The sequence below is a fragment of the Ranitomeya imitator genome, chromosome 5 (assembly GCF_032444005.1).
Source record: "Ranitomeya imitator isolate aRanImi1 chromosome 5, aRanImi1.pri, whole genome shotgun sequence".
Classification (NCBI taxonomy): Eukaryota; Metazoa; Chordata; class Amphibia; order Anura; family Dendrobatidae; genus Ranitomeya; species Ranitomeya imitator.
In genome coordinates this window covers 177,115,057-177,137,315 of record NC_091286.1, presented here as the reverse complement: position 1 = coordinate 177,137,315, position 22,259 = coordinate 177,115,057, and the positions used below count along the sequence as shown (strand labels likewise).

Here is a 22,259-nt window from a genome sequence, read left to right as displayed (position 1 = left end):
AAGTGGAGATCTGGTTTGGCTGAATGAGAGGTGTCTGACCGGAATCCAAGAAGTATCGTTTCTCCTTGTGGAGAGTGACATGATAAGCATGTCGAGGTGAGGAGACTTAAAGCCGCAATGCTCCGAATGACGTGATTCAGATGAAACCCTCAAAGGATACATTCACTAGAATGAGGCAGCAGAGTTACTCTGGACTCAGTCTAGCCTTTGTTCAGCGGATTACAGGTCAGATGACGTCCACAGTGTCCCCATCTGCCTTATTATGTGGAATCTTCTGCCATTACAGCGACACCAGATTTCTATAGTTTTTTCAGCTTTACTGCTGTCACACACTTTTTTTTTTTTGCAAAAACAAATTTTTGCATTGCCATACGTTGAGAGCTATAATTTTTCCATTTTTCTGCCTACAGAGTCACCTGAGAGAGGGCTTTGTTTTTGCAGGACTAGTTAATATTTTTATCAGTGCCATTTTCGGGCACAGTACATTTTTTGATCGCTTTCTATTTCCATTTTTGGGAGTCATAATGAATAAAAAACAGCAATTCACGAATTGTTTTTTTTACTTTTTTATGCTGCTTCGCAGGTGATAAAATTGATAAGGCAACTTTATTCTTCAGGTCAGTATTACTGCAATTATACCTCATTTATGTAATTTTTTTATGTTTTGCACTTTTACACAACACACAGCAAATAGATGAAGCTGCGACTCAAGGAGAAGTCATTATTATGGGGGACTTCAACTACCCTGAAATAGATTGCAGTTCCAGCAAAGGTAATCGTTTTTGACAACTATGAGAGACAATTACCTTTTACAACTGGTTCAGGACCCAACAAGAAGGGGGGCTGTTATGATCAGGTGACCTTGGAGCAGCATGAAAACTTTCACTGGAGTAGGTGGTAACTATACTGACCGCAAACCCTGATCTTATCACCGCAACTAGAAGTAGCTGTGGGGTGTACCTAACAAAACCTAGACACCTCGACACAGCCGGAGGACTAAATACCCCTATAAATGGAAATAGGAATTTCTACCTTGCCTCAGAGCAGAACCCCAAAGGATAGGCAGCCCCCCACAAATATTGACTGTGAGTAGTAGAGGAAAAGACACACGTAGGCAGAAAACAGGATTTAGCAAATGAGGCACACACTAGCTAAATAGGAAAGGATAGGACAGGATACTAAGCGGTCAGTATTAAAAATCCTTCCAAAAATATCCACAGCAGAAAATACAAAAACTCCACCATCTAACTAAAGATGTGGAGTGTATCTCTGCATCTCCAGAGAATCCAACAAGACCGAGAAAACACTGACAGTCTAAGCTGGACAAGAGAAAAACAAATGAATAGCACAGAATATAAGCACACTGCATGTGTGCCACAGGAACAAAAACCAGACACTTATCTTTGCTGAATTGACAGCTGAGCAGGAGAAGCCAGAAAGTGATCCAACACTTCAGAAGAAACATTGACAACTTGCAAGGGCTAATAAATCCTGCACACTTAAATATCCCAGTCAGAACAGCAATCAGCAGATACACCTGGCCAGGACTGTGACTCAGAGACAACTGCATTCCCACCTACAACCACTGGAGGGAACCCAAGAGCAGAATTCACAACAGGGGGCACTGCTAAACCTAATATTAACCAACAGGCCAGACTGCATATTCAAATATAAGGGTTGGGGGTCATTTGGGGAATAGTGATCACAAAATAATAAGATTTCATGTATCCTTTAATAAGATGTGTAGTAGAGGGGTTACACGGACACTAAACGTCAGGAGGGCAAATTTCCAACGGATGAGAGATGATCTTGGTGCAATTAACTGGGATGATATCCTGAGACATAATGTCACGCTCACGCCCTGACTGGTGGGCGTGAGCTCGGGGGGTTTGTGGCCCCACTGAGCCACAAACCAGACTACCCTGGAAGGGGCGTGACTATGACAGCTGCCTGGGTTTTCACTGGAGCCTCTGATGGTGAGGACAGGCTTGTGCAGCAGGCAGCTGCCAGGCGCTACTCCACGGTGGTGTCTGGCTGTGGCTGCTGATCCCACTTGGGAGACAGGAACACCTGGATTGGTGCGGGCATTAGGCAGCACTGGCAGAAGAGCACGGCTGGAACACAGATGAGTAGGCTGGCACGGCTGAGACAGGGCTGGCAGAGACACGGCAGAGAACTCAGGGCTGGCAGAGACACGGCAGAGAACTCAGGGCTGGCAGAGACACGGCAGGAAACAGGACTGGCTAGGACAGCAGGAACACAGGACTGGAAGGCAGGGCAGGAACGGCAGGACTGGCAGGAACACAGGATACACAGGACTGGTTGATGTGTATGAATCAGGCTGCACTCTGATGACACCCGAGTGCAGTCCTATTGTGAGTGTGATGAAGGAACAGGTAGGGACCTGTACACACAGAAGATGCAGGTACGGAAACAAGCCAGAAGGAAAGGGGAATGAAGGAACAGGTAGGGACCTGTTCACACAGGAGGACCAATTAACAAGTAGAAGGTGGAACTAAGAGAAGAGAAGGAGAAGGCAGAGCCAAGGACGGAGCCGCAGGAGGCGGAGCCAAGGGCGGAGATGCTGGAGGCGGAGCCAAGAGCGGAGATGCTGGAGGCGGAGCCAAGAGCGGAGATGCTAGAGGTGGAGCCAAGAGCGGAGACGCTGGAGGCGGAGCCAAGAGCAGAGACGCTGGAGGCGGAGCCAAGAGCAGAGACGCTGGAGGCAGAGCCAAGAGCAGAGACGCTGGAGGCGGAGCCAAGAGCGGAGACGCTGGAGGCAGAGCCAAGAGCGGAGACGCTAGAGGTAACGCCAAGAGCGGAGATGCTGGAGGCGGAGCCAAGAGCAGAGATGCTGGAGGCGGAGCCAAGAGCAGAGACGCTGGAGGTAACGCCAAGAGCGGAGACGCTGGAGGCGGAGCCAAGAGCAGAGATGGAGCCAAGTGCAGAAACACAGGAGGCGGAGCCAGATAGTACCGCAAAGAGCGGAGCCAGATAGAACCGCAAAGAGCGGAGCCACAGAGCAAAGCCAGAGAGTGTGAAGCAAGGTCTGAGTGCAGAGCCGCAAGAGTGCGGAGTTAAGCAGACAGAAAACACAAGGAAAGAAAGCCGGGAAGGAAGCCACAGATAAGGAGACCGAGAAAAGACAAAGTACAGACAAGGCAATAGAACAAGACACAGGGACAAAGACACAGGGACCAGGATATTCTGCCTCCTGGAGGGCGGACTACAAGAACAAGGCAAAAGCACAGAGAAAAGCTCAGAGGGAGTAACTCAGAGCAAGGCCAGGCAAACTCAGCAGCTAAACACAAACTGAGCTAACACATTGCACAGGCCCAGACCACAGGGTGGAGCTGCACTATATACAGGAGGCCTCTTGGTAATTGGTCAGGAACTGATTGGACAGGTGCACCTGATTCCTATAAGAACCAGAGAGTTCAGGCGCCGGCCCCCTATACACATAGCCATGAGGCATGCAGAGCGCAAAGACACAGAACATGGAGCTGGCATTAAAGAGAAAGCACATCATGTCCTGGAGCAGTGGGTAAGATTGTGTGAGAGATGTGAGGCCATGCTGTGATGCCAGCAGAGTTGTTACACATAAAAATACACAAAGAAAATAGGAGACGTTTATTAGCATCCTGGATAGGACCTGTGCACAGTATATACCGTATGGGAATAAACATACCAGAAATAGGAGGAAACCAATATGGCTAAATAGAGCTGTAAGGTGCACAATAAGTGACAAAAAGAAAGCATTTAGAGAATTAAAGGAAGTAGGTAGTGATGAGGCATTAAATAAATACAGAAAATTAAATAAATTCTGTAAAAAGCAAATCAAGGCAGCAATGATTGAGACAGAGAGACTCATTGCCAGAGAGAGTAAAAATAATCCCAAAATATTCTTTTACTACGTAAATAGTAAGAAACTAAAAAATGATAGTGTTGGCACCCTTAAAAATAGTCTGGGTGAAATGGTGGATGAGGATGAGGAAAAAGCCAATATGCTAAATGAATTTTTTTTCATCAGTATTTACAAAAGAAAATCCCATGGCAGACAATCTGATCAGTGATAACAAAAATTCCCCATTAAGTGTCACCTGCTTAACCCAGCAGGAAGTACGTCGGCGTCTAAAAATCACTAAAATTGACAAATCTCCGGGCCCGGATGGGATACACCCCCGAGTACTGCAGGAATTAAGTACAGTCATCGATAGACCATTATTTTTAATCTTTAAAGACTCCATAATAACAAGGTCTGTACCACAGGACTGGCGTATAGCAAATGTGTTGCCAATATTCAAAAAGGGGACAAAAACTGAACTTGGTAATTATAGGCCAGTAAGCTTACCCTCTACTGTGGGTAAAATCCCGGAGGGCATTCTAAGGGATGCTATGCTGGAGTATCTGAAGAGGAATAACCTCATGACCCAGTATCAGCACGGGTTTACTAGGGACCGTTCATGTCAGACTAATTTGATCAGCTTCTGTGAAGAGGTAAGTTCCGGACTGGACCAAGGGAACCCAGGAGATGTAGTGTATATGGACTTTTCAAAAGCTTTTGATACAGTGCCACACAAAAGGTTGATACATATAATGAGAATAATGGGGATAGGGGGAAATATGTGTAAGTGGGTTGAGAGCTGGCTCAGGGATAGGAAACAAAGGGTGGTTATTAATGGAACACACTCGGACTGGGTCACGGTTAGCAGTGGGGTACCACAGGGGTCAGTATTGGGCCCTCTTCTTTTTAGCATATTTATTAATGACCCTGTAGGGGGCATTCAGAGTAGAATTTCAATATTTGCAGATGACACTAAACTCTGCAGGGTAATCAATACAGGGGAGGACAATTTTATATTACAGGATGATTTATGTAGACTAGAAGCTTGGGCTGATAAATTGCAAATGAGCTTTAATGGGGATAAATGTAAGGTCATGCACTTGGGTAAAAGTAATAAGATATATAACTGTGCTTAATTCTAAAACTCTGGGCAAAACTGTCAATCAAAAAGACCTGGGTCTATGGGTGAATGACAAACTCATATTCAGTGGCCAGTGTCAGGCAGCTGCTACTAAGGCAAATAAAATAATGGGATGCATTAAAAGAGGCATAGATGCTCATGAGGAGAACATAATTTTACCTCTATACAAGTCACTTGTTCGACCACACTTAGAATACTGTGCACAGTTCTGGTCTCCGGTGTATAAGAAAGACATAGCTGAACTGAAGCGGGTGCAGAGAAGAGCAACCAAGGTTATTAGAGGACTGGGGGGTCTGCAATGCCAAGATAGGTTATTACACTTGGGGCTATTTAGTTTGGAAAAACGAAGAATAAGGGGTGATCTTATTTTAATGTATAAATATATGAGGGGACAGTACAAAGACCTTTCTGATGATCTTTTTAATCATAGACCTGAGACAGGGACAAGGGGGCATCCTCTACATCTGGAGGAAAGAAGGGTTTAGGCATAATAACAGACGCGTATTCTTTACTGTAAGAGCAGTGAGACTATGGAACTCTCTGCCGTATGATGTTGTAATGAGTGATTCGTTACTTAAATTTAAGAGGGGACTGGATACCTTTCTGGAAAAGTATAATGTTACAGGATATGTATACTAGATTCATTGATAGAGCGTTGATCCAGGGAACTGGTCTGATTGCCGTATGTGGAGTCGGGAAGGAATTTTTTTCCCCAATGTGGAGCTTACTCTTTACTCTTACTCTTTGGTTTTTTTTTGCCTTCCTCTGGATCAACATGTTAGGGCATGTTAGGTTAGGCTATGGGTTGAACTTGATGGACATATAGTCTTCCTTCAACCTTAATAACTTTGTAATTATGTTAAAACTTTTATAGAAAAAATAATTTTTTTCCATATCTGTATTCTGAGAGCTGTAAAAATTTTATTTTTCCTCTGATGGAGCTGTGAGGTGGCTTGTTTTTTGCAGGACAAGATGATGTTTTAAGCTATACAATTTTTATTTTTCATTTGTCTTTTTGACCGTGTTTTATTTCACTTTTTTTCCAGCAGTATGATGAAAAAGTATAGTTTGTCACTTTGTTGCTTTTTGCAGCGTTCACTGGTGAGGTTAACTAGCATCACGCTTTTATAGATCTGGTCTTTCCAGTCATGGCAATAGAAATATGTGGGTTTTCTCTAGTCACCTTCCACGATGGCATATGGAGGTTGTCTCTTTGCCCTAATGGGGAACAGGAAACACAGAGAGGTTTAAAAGGACCTCCCACCTGCCAGTGTCTTTCCTGTTCCCCATGGGACAGAGAGAGTGTTATGGACCTGGTGGTTAGGAGCACCCGGCACGACCTGATAGTTAAACTCACACAGGACAACCCCTAATCCTATCATAACAACTAGAAATAGCCGTGGAGCGTTCCTGACACTTCCTAGACGCCTCTTCACAACCTAAGAGCTAGCTAGCCCTAGAGATGGAAAATAAAGCCTACCTTGCCTCAGAGAAATTCCCCAAAGGAAAAGGCAGCCCCCCACATATATTGACTGTGAGTAAAGATGAAAGTCACAAACGCAGAAATGAAACAGGTTTCAGCAAAGGGAGGCCAGACTTACTAAACAGACAGAGGATAGGAAAGGTATCTTTGCGGTCAGCACAAAAAACTACAAAAGACCACGCAGAGTGTGCAAAAAGACCTCCGCACCGACTAACGGTGCGGAGATGCCACTCTGCATCCCAGAGCTTCCAGCTAGCAAGGCAAAATCATGATATCCAGCTGGACAAGGAAACCATGAACAAATAATAACTAGCAGGAACTTAGCTTCTGCTGGAGCAGACAGGTCACCAGAAAGATCCAAGAGCGAACTGAACCAATGCAGGAACATTGACAGCTGGCATGGAGTAACGATCTGAGTGGAGTTAAATAGAGCAGCCAACCAAACGATAAACCACGTCACCTGTGTAAGGAACCTCAGAAGCAGCAGCTCCACTCACAGCCATCAGAGGGAGTCCATGGACAGAACTCGCTGAAGTACCATTCACGACCACAGGAGGGAGTTTGACAACAGAATTCACAACAGTACCCCCCCTTGAGGAGGGGTCACCGAACCCTCACCAGAGCCCCCAGGCCGATCAGGATGAGCCAAATGAAAGGCACGAACTAGACCGGCAGCATGAACATCAGAGGCAACAACCCAGGAATTATCTTCCTGACCATAACCCTTCCACTTGACCAGGTACTGGAGTTTCCGTCTCAAAACACGAGAATCCAAAATCTTCTCCACCACATACTCCAACTCCCCCTCGACCAACACCGGGGCAGGAGGATCAACGGAGGGAACCATAGGCGCCACGTATCTCCGCAACAACGACCTATGGAACACATTATGGATGGCAAAAGAAGCTGGAAGGGCCAAACGAAATGACACAGGATTGAGAACTTCAGAAATCTTATACGGACCAATGAAACAAGGCTTAAACTTAGGAGAGGAAACCTTCATAGGAACATAACGAGATGACAACCAAACCAAATCCCCAACACGAAGTCGGGGACCAACACAACGCCGGCGGTTAGCGAAACGTTGAGCCTTCTCCTGGGACAATGTCAAATTGTCCACCACATGAGTCCAAATCTGCTGCAACCTGTCCACCACAGTATCCACACCAGGACAGTCCGAAGGCTCAACCTGCCCTGAAGAGAAACGAGGATGGAAACCAGAATTACAGAAAAAAGGAGAAACCAAAGTAGCCGAGCTGGCCCGATTATTAAGGGCGAACTCAGCCAAAGGCAAAAAGGACACCCAATCATCCTGATCAGCAGAAACAAAGCATCTCAGATATGTTTCCAAAGTCTGATTAGTTCGTTCGGTTTGGCCATTAGTTTGAGGATGGAAAGCCGAAGAAAAAGACAAATCAATGCCCATCTTAGCACAAAAGGACCGCCAAAACCTCGAAACAAACTGGGAACCTCTGTCCGAGACGATGTTCTCCGGAATGCCATGCAAACGAACCACATGCTGGAAAAACAATGGCACCAAATCAGAGGAGGAAGGCAATTTAGACAAGGGTACCAAATGGACCATCTTAGAGAAGCGATCACAAACCACCCAAATGACCGACATCCTTTGAGAAACAGGGAGATCAGAAATAAAATCCATGGAAATATGCGTCCAGGGCCTCTTCGGGACCGGCAAGGGCAAAAGCAACCCACTGGCACGAGAACAGCAGGGCTTAGCCCGAGCACAAGTCCCACAGGACTGCACAAAAGAACGCACATCCCGTGACAAAGAAGGCCACCAAATGGATCTAGCCACCAAATCTCTGGTACCAAAGATTCCAGGATGACCCGCCAACACCGAACAATGAACCTCAGAGATAACTCTACTAGTCCATCTATCAGGGACAAACAGTTTCTCCGTTGGACAACGATCAGGTCTATCAGCCTGAAACTTCTGCAGCACGCGCCGCAAATCAGGGGAGATGGCAGACAAAATTACCCCCTCTTTGAGAATACCCGCCGGCTCCGGAACACCCGGAGAGTCAGGCACAAAACTCCTTGACAGGGCATCAGCCTTCACATTCTTAGATCCCGGAAGGTATGAAACCACAAAATCAAAATGGGAGAAAAAGAGCGACCATCGAGCCTATCAACCTTTTGGCAGACTCGAGATAAGTCAAATTCTTGTGGTCCGTCAAGACCACCACGCGATGTTTAGCTCCTTCAAGCCAATGTCGCCACTCCTCGAATGCCCACTTCATGGCCAACAACTCTCGATTGCCAACATCATAATTGCGCTCAGCAGGCGAGAATTTTCTAGAAAAGAAGGCACATGGTTTCATCACTGAGCCATCAGAACTTCTTTGCGACAAAACAGCCCCTGCTCCAATCTCAGAAGCATCAACCTCGGCCTGAAACGGGAGCGAAACATCTGGCTGGCACAGCACAGGGGCAGAAGAAAAACGACGCTTCAACTCCTGAAAAGCCTCTACAGCCGCAGAGGACCAATTGACCACATCAGCACCTTTCTTGGTCAAATCAGTCAACGGTTTAGCAATACTAGAAAAATTAACGATGGAGCGACGGTAAAAATTAGCAAACCCCAGGAACTTCTGCAGGCTCTTCACAGATGTCGGCTGAGTCCAATCATAAATGGCCTGAACTTTAACAGGGTCCATCTCGATAGTAGAAGGGGAAAAAATGAAACCCAAAAATGAAACCTTCTGAACTCCAAAGAGACACTTTGACCCCTTCACAAACAAGGAATTCGTACGAAGGACCTGGAACACGATTCTGACCTGCTTCACATGAGACTCCCAATCATCCAAAAAGACCAAAATGTCATCCAAATATACAATCATGAATCTATCCAGGTACTCTCGGAAGATGTCTTGCATAAAGGACTGAAACACAGATGGAGCATTAGAAAGCCTGAATGGCATAACCAGGTACTCAAAATGGCCCTCGGGCGTATTAAATGCTGTTTTCCATTCATCGCCCTGTTTAATTCGCACAAGATTATACGCCCCTCGAAGATCTATTTTGGTGAACCAACTAGCCCCCTTTATCCGAGCAAACAAATCAGACAGCAGCGGCAAAGGGTACTGAAATTTGACTGTGATCTTATTAAGAAGGCGGTAATCAATACAAGGTCTCAAAGAGCCATCCTTCTTGGCCACAAAAAAGAACCCTGCTCCCAATGGTGACGACGACGGGCGAATATGACCCTTCTCCAAGGATTTCTTTATATAACTCCGCATAGCGGCGTGCTCTGGCACAGATAAATTAAACAGTCGGCCCTTAGGAAACTTACTACCAGGAATCAAATTAATAGCACAATCGCAATCCCTATGAGGAGGTAGGGCACCGGATTTGGGCTCTTCAAATACATCCCGGTAATCTGATGAAAACTCAGGGACTTCAGAAGGAGTGGAAGGCGAAATTGACAACAATGGAACATCACCATGTACCCCCTGACAACCCCAGCCGGACACAGACATAGATTTCCAATCCAACACTGGATTATGGACCTGTAGCCATGGCAACCCCAAAACGACCACATCATGCAGATTATGCAACACCAAAAAGCGGATATCCTCCTGATGTGCAGGAGCCATGCCCATGGTAAATTGAGTCCAGTACTGAGGCTTATTCTTGGCCAAAGGCGTAGCATCAGTTCCTCTCAATGGAATAGGATACTGCACGGGCTCCAAGAAAAAACCACAGCGCCTGGCAAACTCCAAGTCCATCAAATTCAGGGCAGCGCCTGAATCCACAAATGCCATAGCTGAATATGATGACAGAGAGCAAATCAGAGTAACGGACAAAAGAAATTTAGACTGTACCGTACCAATGGTGGCAGACCTAGCGAACCGCTTAGTGCGCTTAGGACAATCGGAGATAGCATGAGTGGATTCACCACAGTAAAAACACAGCCCATTCCGACGTCTGTGTTCTTGCTGTTCAGCTCTGGTCAAAGTCCTATCACATTGCATAGGCTCAGGCCTATGCTCAGAGAATACCGCCAAATGGTGCACAGCTTTGCGCTCACGCAAGCGCCGATCGATCTGAATGGCCAAGGACATAGACTCATTCAGACCAGCAGGCGTGGGAAATCCCACCATGACATCCTTAAGGGCTTCAGAAAGACTCTTTCTGAAAATTGCCGCCAGGGCACACTCATTACACTGAGTAAGCACAGACCACTTTCTAAACTTCTGACAGTACACCTCCGCTTCATCCTGACCCTGACACAAAGCCAGCAAGATTTTCTCTGCCTGATCCACTGAATTTGGTTCATCATAAAGCAATCCAAGCGCCAGAAAAAATGCATCAACATCACGCAATGCAGGATCTCCTGGCACAAGGGAAAATGCCCAGTCTTGAGGGTCACCACGCAACAAAGAAATAATGATTTTCACTTGTTGAACGGGGTCACCAGAGGAGCTGGGTTTCAAAGCTAGAAACAGTTTACAATTATTTTTGAAATTCAGGAACTTAGATCTATCCCCAGAAAATAAATCAGGAATAGGAATTCTAGGCTCTAACATCGGATTCTGAACCACAAAATCTTGAATGTTTTGTACCCTTGCAGTGAGATGATCCACACAAGAGGACAGACCTTGAATGTCCATATCTACACCTGTGTCCTGAACCACCCAAAGGTTAAGGGGAAAAGAAAGACAAAACACAGTGCAAAGAAAAAAAAATGGTCTCAGAACTTCTCTTATCCCTCTATTGAGATGCATTAATACTTTGGGCCAGCTGTACTGTTATGGACCTGGTGGTTAGGAGCACCCGGCACGACCTGATAGTTAAACTCACACAGGACAAGCTCTGGGATGTGGGAGCTCTGCTGACCGCAACCCCTAATCCTATCACAACAACTAGAAATAGCCGTGGAGCGTTCCTGATACTCCCTAGACGCCTCTTCACAGCCTAAGAGCTAGCTAGCCCTAGAGATAGAAAATAAAGCCTACCTTGCCTCAGAGAAATTCCCCAAAGGAAAAGGCAGCCCCCCACATATATTGACTGTGAGTAAAGATGAAAGTCACAAACGCAGAAATGAAACAGGTTTCAGCAAAGGGAGGCCAGACTTACTAAACAGACAGAGGATAGGAAAGGTATCTTTGCGGTCAGCACAAAAAACTACAAAAGACCACACAGCGTGTGCAAAAAGACCTCTGCACCGACTAACGGTGCGGAGATGCCACCCTGCATCCCAGAGCTTCCAGCTAGCAAGGCAAAATCATGATATCCAGCTGGACAAGGAAACCATTAACAAATAATAACTAGCAGGAACTTGGCTTCTGCTGGAGCAGACAGGTCACCAGAAAGGTCACCAGAAAGATCCAAGAGCGAACTGAACCAATGCAGGAACATTGACAGCTGGCATGGAGTAACGATCTGAGTGGAGTTAAATAGAGCAGCCAACCAAAGGATAAACCACGTCACCTGTGTAAGGAACCTCAGAAGCAGCAGCTTCACTCACAGCCACCAGAGGGAGTCCATGGACAGAACTCGCCGAAGTACCATTCACAACCACAGGAGGGAGTTCGACAACAGAATTCACAACAGGAGAGGTCTCCATGTGCTGTAGTGGCTGGCGACTGCAGTACCTTGTACAGGCTTTGCCTGTTTAAGCCGGGCAGCTGATGGTCGCGCTCCGCCTCCTCCGGTGCTGCTCCCGTCGTCCTGCTTGCAGGTGCCTCGGGACCCCCTCCTGGCCTTCCTGTGCCCCCACGAGGGCAAAGCAGGCCTGGGATCCCTCGCCGGGTTCCTCCAGGAGCTTCCCGGCGTTCTCCCCCTCCATTCTGTCGGCTCGGCGTTCCGGAAGTGACGTCAGCGGTCGCGCGCGCGTCACTTCCGGTTTTTCGTATCATCTGGAAGCTGGTACTTCCGGGTTCGCCGGCCGGCGTGTCGGGCTGATGGCGTCCCCTCACATGGATTCTAGAGGGGGAACATTTGATTGCTGGAGACAGGTGCTGGACGGCGTTCTTAAATCCTGCTGAACCACCACTGAAGAAAGGCTATTTCCCCAGTATGGATGGTTCTTTGTGCCCGGCGTCTGCGGAGCCCAGCGCTACCCCTGTTACAGTGAGTGTTTGCAGGGATAAGATCCGGGAGGTAGTACCTTTAGGGGGTTTCGTTGTCCTCTCTCCTTTCACCCTTTCTGTTTCAGGGAGAAAAGTCTGCCCCTACAGCCGCTAATAAAAAGAAGTGCCCAGTCTGTTTTGCTAAATTCCTTCTTAACTGGGATGAACAACTCTGCCAGCCATGTACTGACAGGATTGTAAAAGCCGAGCAACCATCTCTGCTGGATGAAATTCGCTCCCTAGTAAAACAGGAGGTGCAATCTTCATTGGCAGCTTTTACTCCTCTACCACCGCCACCACATTCCCCAGCTAAAAAGAGAAAAATTTAGGTCGTTGAATCTGATTCTGATTCAGATCGCTCTCATACCTCATCTGTGGGCTGGGAACATCCAGTATCGCCTAAAGCTGAGATAAGGAAATACCTCTTTTCCTCAGATTACATTGAGGATCTAGTATCTGCTGTCCGTAATACTATGGGCCTAGAAGAGGAACCTGAACCACAGTCCATACAGGATCAAATGTTTGGTGGGCTCAGATCGGAGAAGAGAGTGGGGTTCCCAGTGCACGCTAACATTGTTAGTATGATTGATCAGGAATGGGAACAGCCTGAGAAACGCCTCAGTACCCCTTCAGAAATGAAGCATAGATTTCCTCTATAGGGTGAAATTATCAAATTGGACATTCCAAAGGTTGATGTGCAGGTGTCTAGAGTCGCCAAAAGAACAGCACTCCCTTTTGAGGATTCTTCGCAATTAAAGGATCCTATGGACAGGAAGATTGAAAGTCTCCTAAAAAAATCATGGGAAACTTCTACATCTGTCCTTAAGGCTAACGTCGCTTCTACTTGTGTTGCCAGGGCCCTCTCCTGCTGGCTAGAAAAATTAGAGTCTCACATATCTCAAGGTACCTCAAGAGGCGAGATATTAGATTCACTCCCCATTCTACATAAAGCTACTGGGCTTCTGGCTGACGCTTCTCTGGAATCTGTTAGAGTGGCCGCCAGATCCCTGGTGCTTTCCAACTCTGCCAGAAGAGCCCTCTGGCTTAAGATATGGAGCGGTGATATCACCTCTAAAGCAAAGTTGTATGCCATACCCTTTAAGGGAGATTATGTTTTCGGTCCGGCCTTAGATGACATTCTTGACAAGGCTTCCGACAAGAAAAAGTCACTCCCGGAGCAAAAACAACCTAGGAAACGTTTTTTTCGTGCCCCACAGTCTCAGCCCTCTCAAGCAAGAGGTAAAGGCAAAACCAGCAGGTGGAGTTACGCAAAGGGTAGAGGGAAAAATATTTTTGTCCAACAGCAACAGCAGCAGCAGTCCCAACAGGACAAACAATGACTCCGACCCGGTGGGGGGGAGACTCTCAAAATATGTGGGTCAGTGGGAAAATATCACCAGTTCCCACTGGGTCCTCAATGTTATCAAGAAGGGCCTATTGATAGTTAATTTCTTCCCCCCCTCAGGGTCTAAAAGTTACTACCCTTCTGACATCGAGAGATCACAGTTTATTGACATTGGGTCTCAGAGATCTTCTGAAATCAAATGTGATCTCCCCAGTTCCACAATCGGAACGGGGAAAAGGACATTATTCCCGACTGTTTTTGGTACCCAAACCTTTAGGGGACGTACATATTATTATAAACCTGAAAGGTCTAAATCAACATGTGAAATATCGCTAGTTCAAGATGGAGTCTGTAAAATCTGCAATTCCTCTGATAGAACATCACTCCTTTATGGCAACCATCGACCTAAAGGATGCATATTTTCACATTCCTATTCACCCAAGACACACAAAATATCTCAGGTTTGCGATACAGGGGAGTCATCGAGTGGAGTCCTTCCCTTTGGCATTTCCTCAGCACCGAGGGTGTTCTCCAAAATCATGGTCATTTATCCGGAAACAAGGTGTCTGTATAGTGCCCTATCTGGACGATCTCCTGATAGTAGCTCCCACCGAGATGACCCTGATATCCCATGTGTCAACCACTTTAGAGATATTGATGTCTCTGGGTTGGATTCCAAATATGAATAAATCTCAGCTTCAACCCTCAAAAACAAGGAAGTTTTTGGGTGTGGTTCTGGACTCGGCAAAACAGATGTCCTTTCTCCCAGACGATCACAGGCTACCATTAGCAAAAATCAGAAGATTCAAAGAGATGAGATCTCCTACTCTTCGAGAAGGAATGTCTCTCTTAGGCTCCATGACAGCCTGCATACAATCGGTAGCTTGGGCTCAAGCTCACTCAAGAATTCTCCAAACCCACATTCTAGACAAGTGGGATGGTCGACCTGGCACTCTAACAAAAAGGATCCACACACCCAAGTGAGTGAAAGCATCCTTAACATGGTGGATGAATTCCAGAAACCTCCTGAAGGGCGTGAGCTGGATTCAGCTTCCACTAACCACGATCAAGACAGATGCCAGCAAGAGGGGCTGGGGAGCCATATGAAACATATTCCTTACCAAGGTCTTTGGAACCAGTCGATCAGCGAGAAATCGTCAAATTTCAGAGAGCTCAAAGCTTTGGAAGAGGCCCTGTTAGCAGCAAGCCGTCAGATTTCTGGTCAACATGTCCAGATATATTCAGACAACATGACCAAGGTGGTTCACATCAAGCTCCAGGGCAGTACAAAATTCCTCAGTTTATAAAAGATCTCCGCTCGAATTTTTTATTGGGCCGAAAAACACTTACTGTCCCTGACGGCAATTCACTTAAAGGGGGCTGCAAATATTCAGGCAGATTACCTGAGTCGCCAGGACATTCATCCTGGCGAATGGAGCCTAGATCTTCAAACGTTCAATATACTAGTACAAAAGTGGGGTCTTCCAGATGTTGACCGCTTTGCCTCTCACCAGAACGCAAAAGTCGAAACCTTTTTTTCCTTGAACCCAAGAGGCAATCCCAGAGGAGTGGATGCCCTAGTCCAAGATTGGCATTTCCAGCTAGCCTACGCATTTCCACCAATCCCAATTCTTGCAAAGGTTCTACGGAAGATACTGATAGAAATGACTCCGACTATTCTGATAGCTCCTTTTTGGCCCAAAAGAAGTTGGTTCAACTTGATCATCCAACTACAAGTGGATGGGGCGGTAATGTTACCACTAAAAGACAATCTCCTCTCTCAGGGTCCCATTCTCCATGCAGACCCTCAGAAATGGAACTTAGCGGCGTGGTTACTGAAGCCCAGGTTTTCAAAGCAAAAGGATTATCGGACCCTGTTATAGCTACTCTCCAAAAATCGAGAAAGCCAGTAACCAACGCCATCTCCAACAAAATCTGGAAAAAGTTTTTGTCGTTTTGTCTGCCTAACCTTCCAGACCCTCTCAAGCCAAATATACCTAACATATTAGATTTTTTACAAAAAGGCTTGGAGATGGGTCTTAGACCCAGTACTCTCAAAGTCCAGGTCTCTGCACTTAGTTCTTTTTTTGATCAAGATCTAGCAGGTCATCGCTGGATCAAAAGGTTTTTAACATCGGCAACTAGTATGAATCCTAGAAAACAGATCATAGTTCCCCCATGTGATCTCAATGTGGTGCTCCAAGGTCTTACAGGCCCACCTTTTGAACCTTTGTCCTCCTGCTCTCCTCAAAATCTTGCCTATAAAACTGTGTTTTTGGTAGCCATAACTTCGGCTAGAAGAGTGGGTGAACTGCAGGCCTTATCTATACGAGAGCCGTATCTTCTAGTGAGAGATGATTCAATAGTACTTCGTCTGGATCCTTCTTTTCTTCCGAAGGTAGTCTCTGAATTTCATCGTTCCCAAGAGATTGTTCTACCGACCTTTTGCCCTAAACCTGCAAACTTGGAAGAAAGAAGATTCAGCACTCTGGATGTACGACGTATTCTGCTGCAATACTTGGATCAGACCCGTGCTCTCAGAATCGATCATAACCTCTTTGTCCATCTCTCAGGGCAAAATAAGAGGAAAAAAGTAGCTAAAAGTACCATTGCTACATGGATCAAAAAAGCCATAACGGAAGCCTACCTTGCTCAAAACAAAATACCTCCAGTAGGGATCAAGGCCCATTCAACAAGATCTACGTCAGTTTCCTGGGCAGAAAGAGCAGGTGCATCTCCGGAGCAGATCTGCAGGGCAGCAACGTGGTCTTCACTCCATACCTTCTCTAAGCATTATAGATTAGATGTATTGTCCAATAAGGACTTAGTCTTCGGCCGTAAAGTTCTCCAGGCCGTTGTCCCTCCCTAGTGCCAAATTAGTTGGTATTCCTCCATATGCCGTCGTGGAAGGTGACTTGAGAAAATAGAATTATTCTTACCGTTAATTCGGTTTCTAGGAACCTTCCACGACGGCGCTAATTTCCCACCCGATACATAATCCTGGACTAGTTCTGGGATTTCGAAGGTAAACCGGTGCTATGGTCTCAGTTGTAAGTCACTGGCAGGTGGGAGGTGGGAGGTCCTTTTAAACCTCTCTGTGTTTCCTGTTCCCCATTAGGGCAAAGAGACAACCTCCATATGCCGTTGTGGAAGGTTCCTAGAAACCGAATTAACGGTAAGAATAATTCTATTTTTTATTTGTTTGTTTTTTTTTATACATAAAAATGTGTAATTTATTAGTGTAATATTTTTAATTATTTTGTATTTTTTTTTTTCACTTTGTAATTTTTTTTATCTGGTCTCACTATGGGACTTCCGCTTTTTTTTATTTTTGTTTTTTTAACTTTGATCGCAGGTGTAATGCTTTGCAATGCACCAGCATTGCAAATGCGTTATACATATACAGAAGCTTCGATCATGGTCTAATAAGCTTCCCGTACCTTGGTGACCTGGGAGTCACTATGGCAAAAATCGGGCTCTTGCAATGACATCGTGGGAGCACTCATACGTAGGCAGATGGACCTCTCTCCTTTTAGGTACCGTCACACTAAGCGACGCTGCAGCGATACCGACAACGATGTCGATCGCTGCAGTGTCTCTGTTTGGTCGCTGGAGAGCTGTCACACAGACAGCTCTCCAGCGACCAACGATCCCGAGGTCCCCGGTAACCAGGGTAAACATCGAGTTACTAAGCGCAGGGCCGCGCTTAGTAACTCGATGTTTACCCTGGTTACCAGCGTAAACTTTAAAAAAACAAACACTACATACTTACCTTCCGTGTCTGTTCTCCGACGCTGTGCTTTCCTCTGCACTGTCAGCGCCGGTCAGCCGGAAAGCAGAGCGGTGACGTCACCGCTCTGCTTTCTGGCTGGCCGGCGCTGACACAGGATGCAGGAGAAGTGCAGAGAAGCAGAGCGCCGGGGACAGACAGCTGAAGGTAAGTATGTAGTGTTTGTTTTTTTAACGTTTACCCTGGTTATCAGTGAAGACATCGCTGGATCAGTGTCACACACGCCGATCCAGCGATGTCAGCGGGAAGTCCAGCGACGAAATAAAGTTCTGGACTTTCCTCAGCGACCAACGATCTCCCAGCAGGGAGATCGTTGGTCGCTGTCACACATAACGATTTCCTTAACGATATCGTTGCTACGTCACAAAAAGCAACGATATAGTTAACAATATCGTTATGTGTGACTGTACCTTTTGCCTGGTTCCTAATTGTTGTGATCGTTTACACACAGTGACAGTTTAATCCCTTAACGACCGCCATATACCTTTTAACGGCGGCAGTTTTAGGTACTTGTGCATCAGCGCTGTTTTATAACGGCACTGAGAAATAAGTGTATAGCGCCCCCAGAGTCTGGGGAGGAAATGTGCTCCCGCCGAGTTATGCCGGCCTATTGTTGACTTTCTTTATTAGAAAGTCAATTTTACATCACTGCAAAATCATTGGTGGGGAGAAGAGCGTAGCTGCTGCGTCATGAGTTGAAGAGGGGTGGAGCTGGGCTACCAGGGATTTTGCAGCGATGTAGAATTCAGCTAGTCTGTTTTTAATCACGTGTCATTGACCTAATTGAAAAGAGAAGAATTAACTGAGTAGAAGGGCAAAATGAGCAATTGTAAGTACGCAGTGCCATAATGTGATGATTGCAATATGTTAAGAGGATGAAAACTTTGAAGCGAGTGCTTCTTTAAATCATAAGGCTTTACTATTCATTAAAAAATAAGTTGCCAAATATTTACAATTCTTAAATTTCAGCCCCTTTCAGAACCCTTTATATTTGATAAGAATATATGCCATTAATTAAGATCCTATTAAATTGTGGCTATGTCTTCTGGTCATAAACCGGTTATCAGTGAGAAAATAGCACAAGTTTTTTTTTTTTTTTTATAAGACCTGTTGGACAAAATAATGGAAACACCTAATGTTTTGGCATCATAATCTTCGAACATGTGATAAACACGCAAACCGTGACATATGGTAATATTTTGTAGTTGATTATTTGTGTTATGTGATATGTGTATGTAAATTAACTGTTTGTTTTGCATAATTTTAAGAACATTGATGAGAACCTGATACCAATTGCAGGATTTTCAAAGAGGCCAAATTGGCAGGCGTTAGTGTATCATTAAGTGCCCGAATGCTTGGCGTGTTAAGAGGTACTGTCTCCAAAGTAATGACTGCGTTTGAAAGAGAAGGAAAAACGTCCGCAGCAAAGCACAGGTCCATCCGAAAGTCAAAGTTGACTGAGCGAGACCGTCGTACTCTAAAGCGAATTGTGAGAGAGGATCGCAAGACCACGGCTCCGAAAATCACTGCTGAGCTCAATGAACATCTACAGAACCCAGGTTCCACGAAAACTATTCATCGGGAGCTGCACTTCGCTGGATTCCACGGAAGAGCTGCAATTAGAAAACCGCTGCTCTCAATGACAAATGTTTCCAAGCGTTTAGAGTGGTGTAGCCAGCCACAGTCTACTAGGCCAGCCACAGCCTTCCAGGCCATCAGCCAGCCACAGCCTCCCAGGCCAGCAGCCAGCCACAGCCTACCAGGCCAGCCACAGCCTACCAGGCCAGCTACAGCCTACCAGGCCAGCCACGAAGTCAACTAGTCTAGCCGCCAGTCAACCAGGCCAGCCGCAGCCTACCAGGCCAGCCACAGCCTACCAGGCCAGCTACAGCCTACCAGGCCAGCCACGAAGTCAACTAGTCTAGCCGCCAGTCAGACTGTGGCTGGCCTGGTTATCAGGCCAGTCGCCTGCCAACCAGGCCAGCCACCGGCCAACCACAGCCTACCAGGCCAGCCACAGCCAACCAGGCCAGCCGCCAGCCAACCAATGTCTTCTTCTGGGAGCATTCCCTCGCATCGTCAGTGATGTGAGGTAAATAGATAAATATATATTTTTTCTTTTTGTTGATGTTAACGAAATATGTATAGATTATTAATAAATAATTGTTTAACAGGAACCTGCAGTATCAGAGGTGTTTCCAGAAGGAGACGGACGGGGTGAAGAAATACCCGGAGCTGGCTTGCATTTAGTAAGTTTCTTACATGCATCGCAGAAACAAATCATCACAGACCTCACAGTATACACAACACATAAAAAACAAATCATCGCAGACATCACAGTAGACACAACACATAAATCAGATCATCACCGACATCACAGTACACACAATACATATCCAAACAGATAATATTGTTTTTTTTTTTTTTTTTTTTTAGTCTTCCGATTCTGGGTCTCGACGTAGAGGTCCTCAAAGCACATCCCACGTCGGGGTGGTCATCACAAAGTAAGTACCTCAACTTCATGTTGATGATTTGTGCCTAACGTTTTTGTTTTTTTTGTCTTTATCAGGCTACAAAGCGTGCTCTGGACTCTGACGGTGAGGAGGCCGGTTTAGATATCGACCTCCTCATCGATATAGTCCGAGAGCGGGAGCCGCTGTGGAACACGGGGGATCGCTGCCACGCTGATCAAGGTGTGACCCGACGGCTCTTGGAGGAAGTATGTCACAAAGTAGTGGACAATTGGGAGGACCTTGAGGGTCGGGCCCAGAATCAAGCGCATAAGTATTCCCAGTTCAGTAACTTATGTTGCTTGATGTAATGTGTTGAAAACTAACTAATTTGTGCTTTCACTTCACAAGGGACAGAGTTATGAACCGGTGGCGTTGGCCTGTTACATGTGTAACCTTTTTTTTTGGGTTTCAGCCAGAGCCAAGCAATAACAATATATTAATTAACATATATACTCGAGTATAAGTCGAGATTTTCAGGCCATTTTTTGGGGCTGAAAGTCCCCCTCTCTGCTTATACTCGAGTCATACCCAGGGGTCGGCAGGGGAGGGGGAGCAGCAGCTGTCTAATAATACTCACTTACTCCTGGCGCGGTCCCTGCAGGTCCCTGGCTTCCCGGGGCTGACCGCTTCTTCCTGTACTGAGTGGTCACATGGTACCGCTCATTACAGTAATGAATATGCGGCTCCACCTGCCATAGGGGTGGAGGTGTATATTAATTACTGTAATGAGCGGTAATGGTGACCGCTCAGTACAGGATGAAGCTGCGGTGTCGGGGAAGCAGGGACTGCACCGAGCCAGGAGCAGGTGAGTATAATGGGGAGGGGAGCGCAGCGCTGCGCGATATTCACCTGCTCCACGTTCCGGCGCTGCTCCATCTTCAGTGTCTTCTGCAGTGACGCTCAGGTCAGAGGGCGCAGTGACGTGGTTAGTGCGCGCCCTCTGCCTGAACATCAGTGCAGGAGACGTTGAAGATGGAGCGGCGCCGGCAGCACTATATGGGGAAAGTGTCTGTATGGGGCATCTTCTGGGGCAATACCGTTTGTGCAGCACTATATGGGGCAAGTGTCTGTATGGGGCCATACCGTTTGTGCAGCACTATATGGGGCAAGTGTCTGTATGGGGCCATAATGTTTGTGCAGCACTATATGGAGCCATAATCAATGTTTGTGCAGCACTATATGGGGCAAATATCTTTATGGAGCATCTTATGGGGCCATAATCAACATTTGTGCAGCATTATATTGGGCAAATGTGTATATGGAGCATCTTTTGGGGGCATTATTAACCTTTATGCAGGATTATATGTGGCATGTTTTAATATGGAGCATCTTATGGGGCCATCATAAACTTTATGGAGCATTATATGGGGCTCCTGTTCAATATCGATATTCAAAAACACTTACCTACTGATGTCTCAATTAATTTTACTTTTATTGGTATCTATTTTTACTTTTGACATTTACCGGTAGCTGCTGCATTTCCCACCCTAGGCTTATACTCGAGTCATTAAGTTTTCCCAGTTTTTATGTGGCAAAATTATGGGGGTCGGCTTATATTCGGGTTGGCTTATACTCGAGTATATACGGTACTCTTTTTTTTCTTTTTTCTACAGCACCGTCTGCAGCACTCGGGAGCCTGCAGAGTTGAACCCTTCTGGAGCGATCCCTCAGGAGTCCGCCATCGGGGACCACTTCGACAGACCGACCCATTTGCACCTTCCATGCCTTCCCTCACATCTGGTCTCTCTGTCCCATCCACCTGCGCTGGAGCATCGTGGCAGACTTCGTTACATGAAGCTTCTGGTGAGGATATAGCTTTTCCTTTATCCCACCCCTCTGACACTGTTGCCACCATTAGAACACCTTTAGGTTCTGGGCGGCAGCACCAGAGGGATCAGGAAAAGAGCTATGCGCCCAAGTTCTTGAATCTAAATGCATCCTTCCAGAACTCATTCAAACTGTTGTCAGCAAACCACTGCTGGATTCAACCTACTGAACAGCAGTTTGCTTGAGTTGAGCACACGTCTGGATAGACATCTGCATTGAGA

The 22,259-nt window shown here is 46.2% G+C and overlaps 1 protein-coding gene and 1 long non-coding RNA gene across 2 annotated transcripts in view; both read left to right on the top strand.

Annotated features, from left to right (window-relative positions):
- TULP4 (TUB like protein 4) overlaps window positions 1-22,259 on the top strand; it is an 860,077-nt gene that overhangs the window by 236,322 nt on the left and 601,496 nt on the right. The window lies entirely within an intron of this gene.
- On the top strand, window positions 19,656-20,895 carry LOC138680602 (uncharacterized). The gene is made up of 3 exons (XR_011321680.1): window positions 19,656-19,790; window positions 19,873-19,947; window positions 20,135-20,895. It is a non-coding gene; the product is annotated as an uncharacterized lncRNA (long non-coding RNA).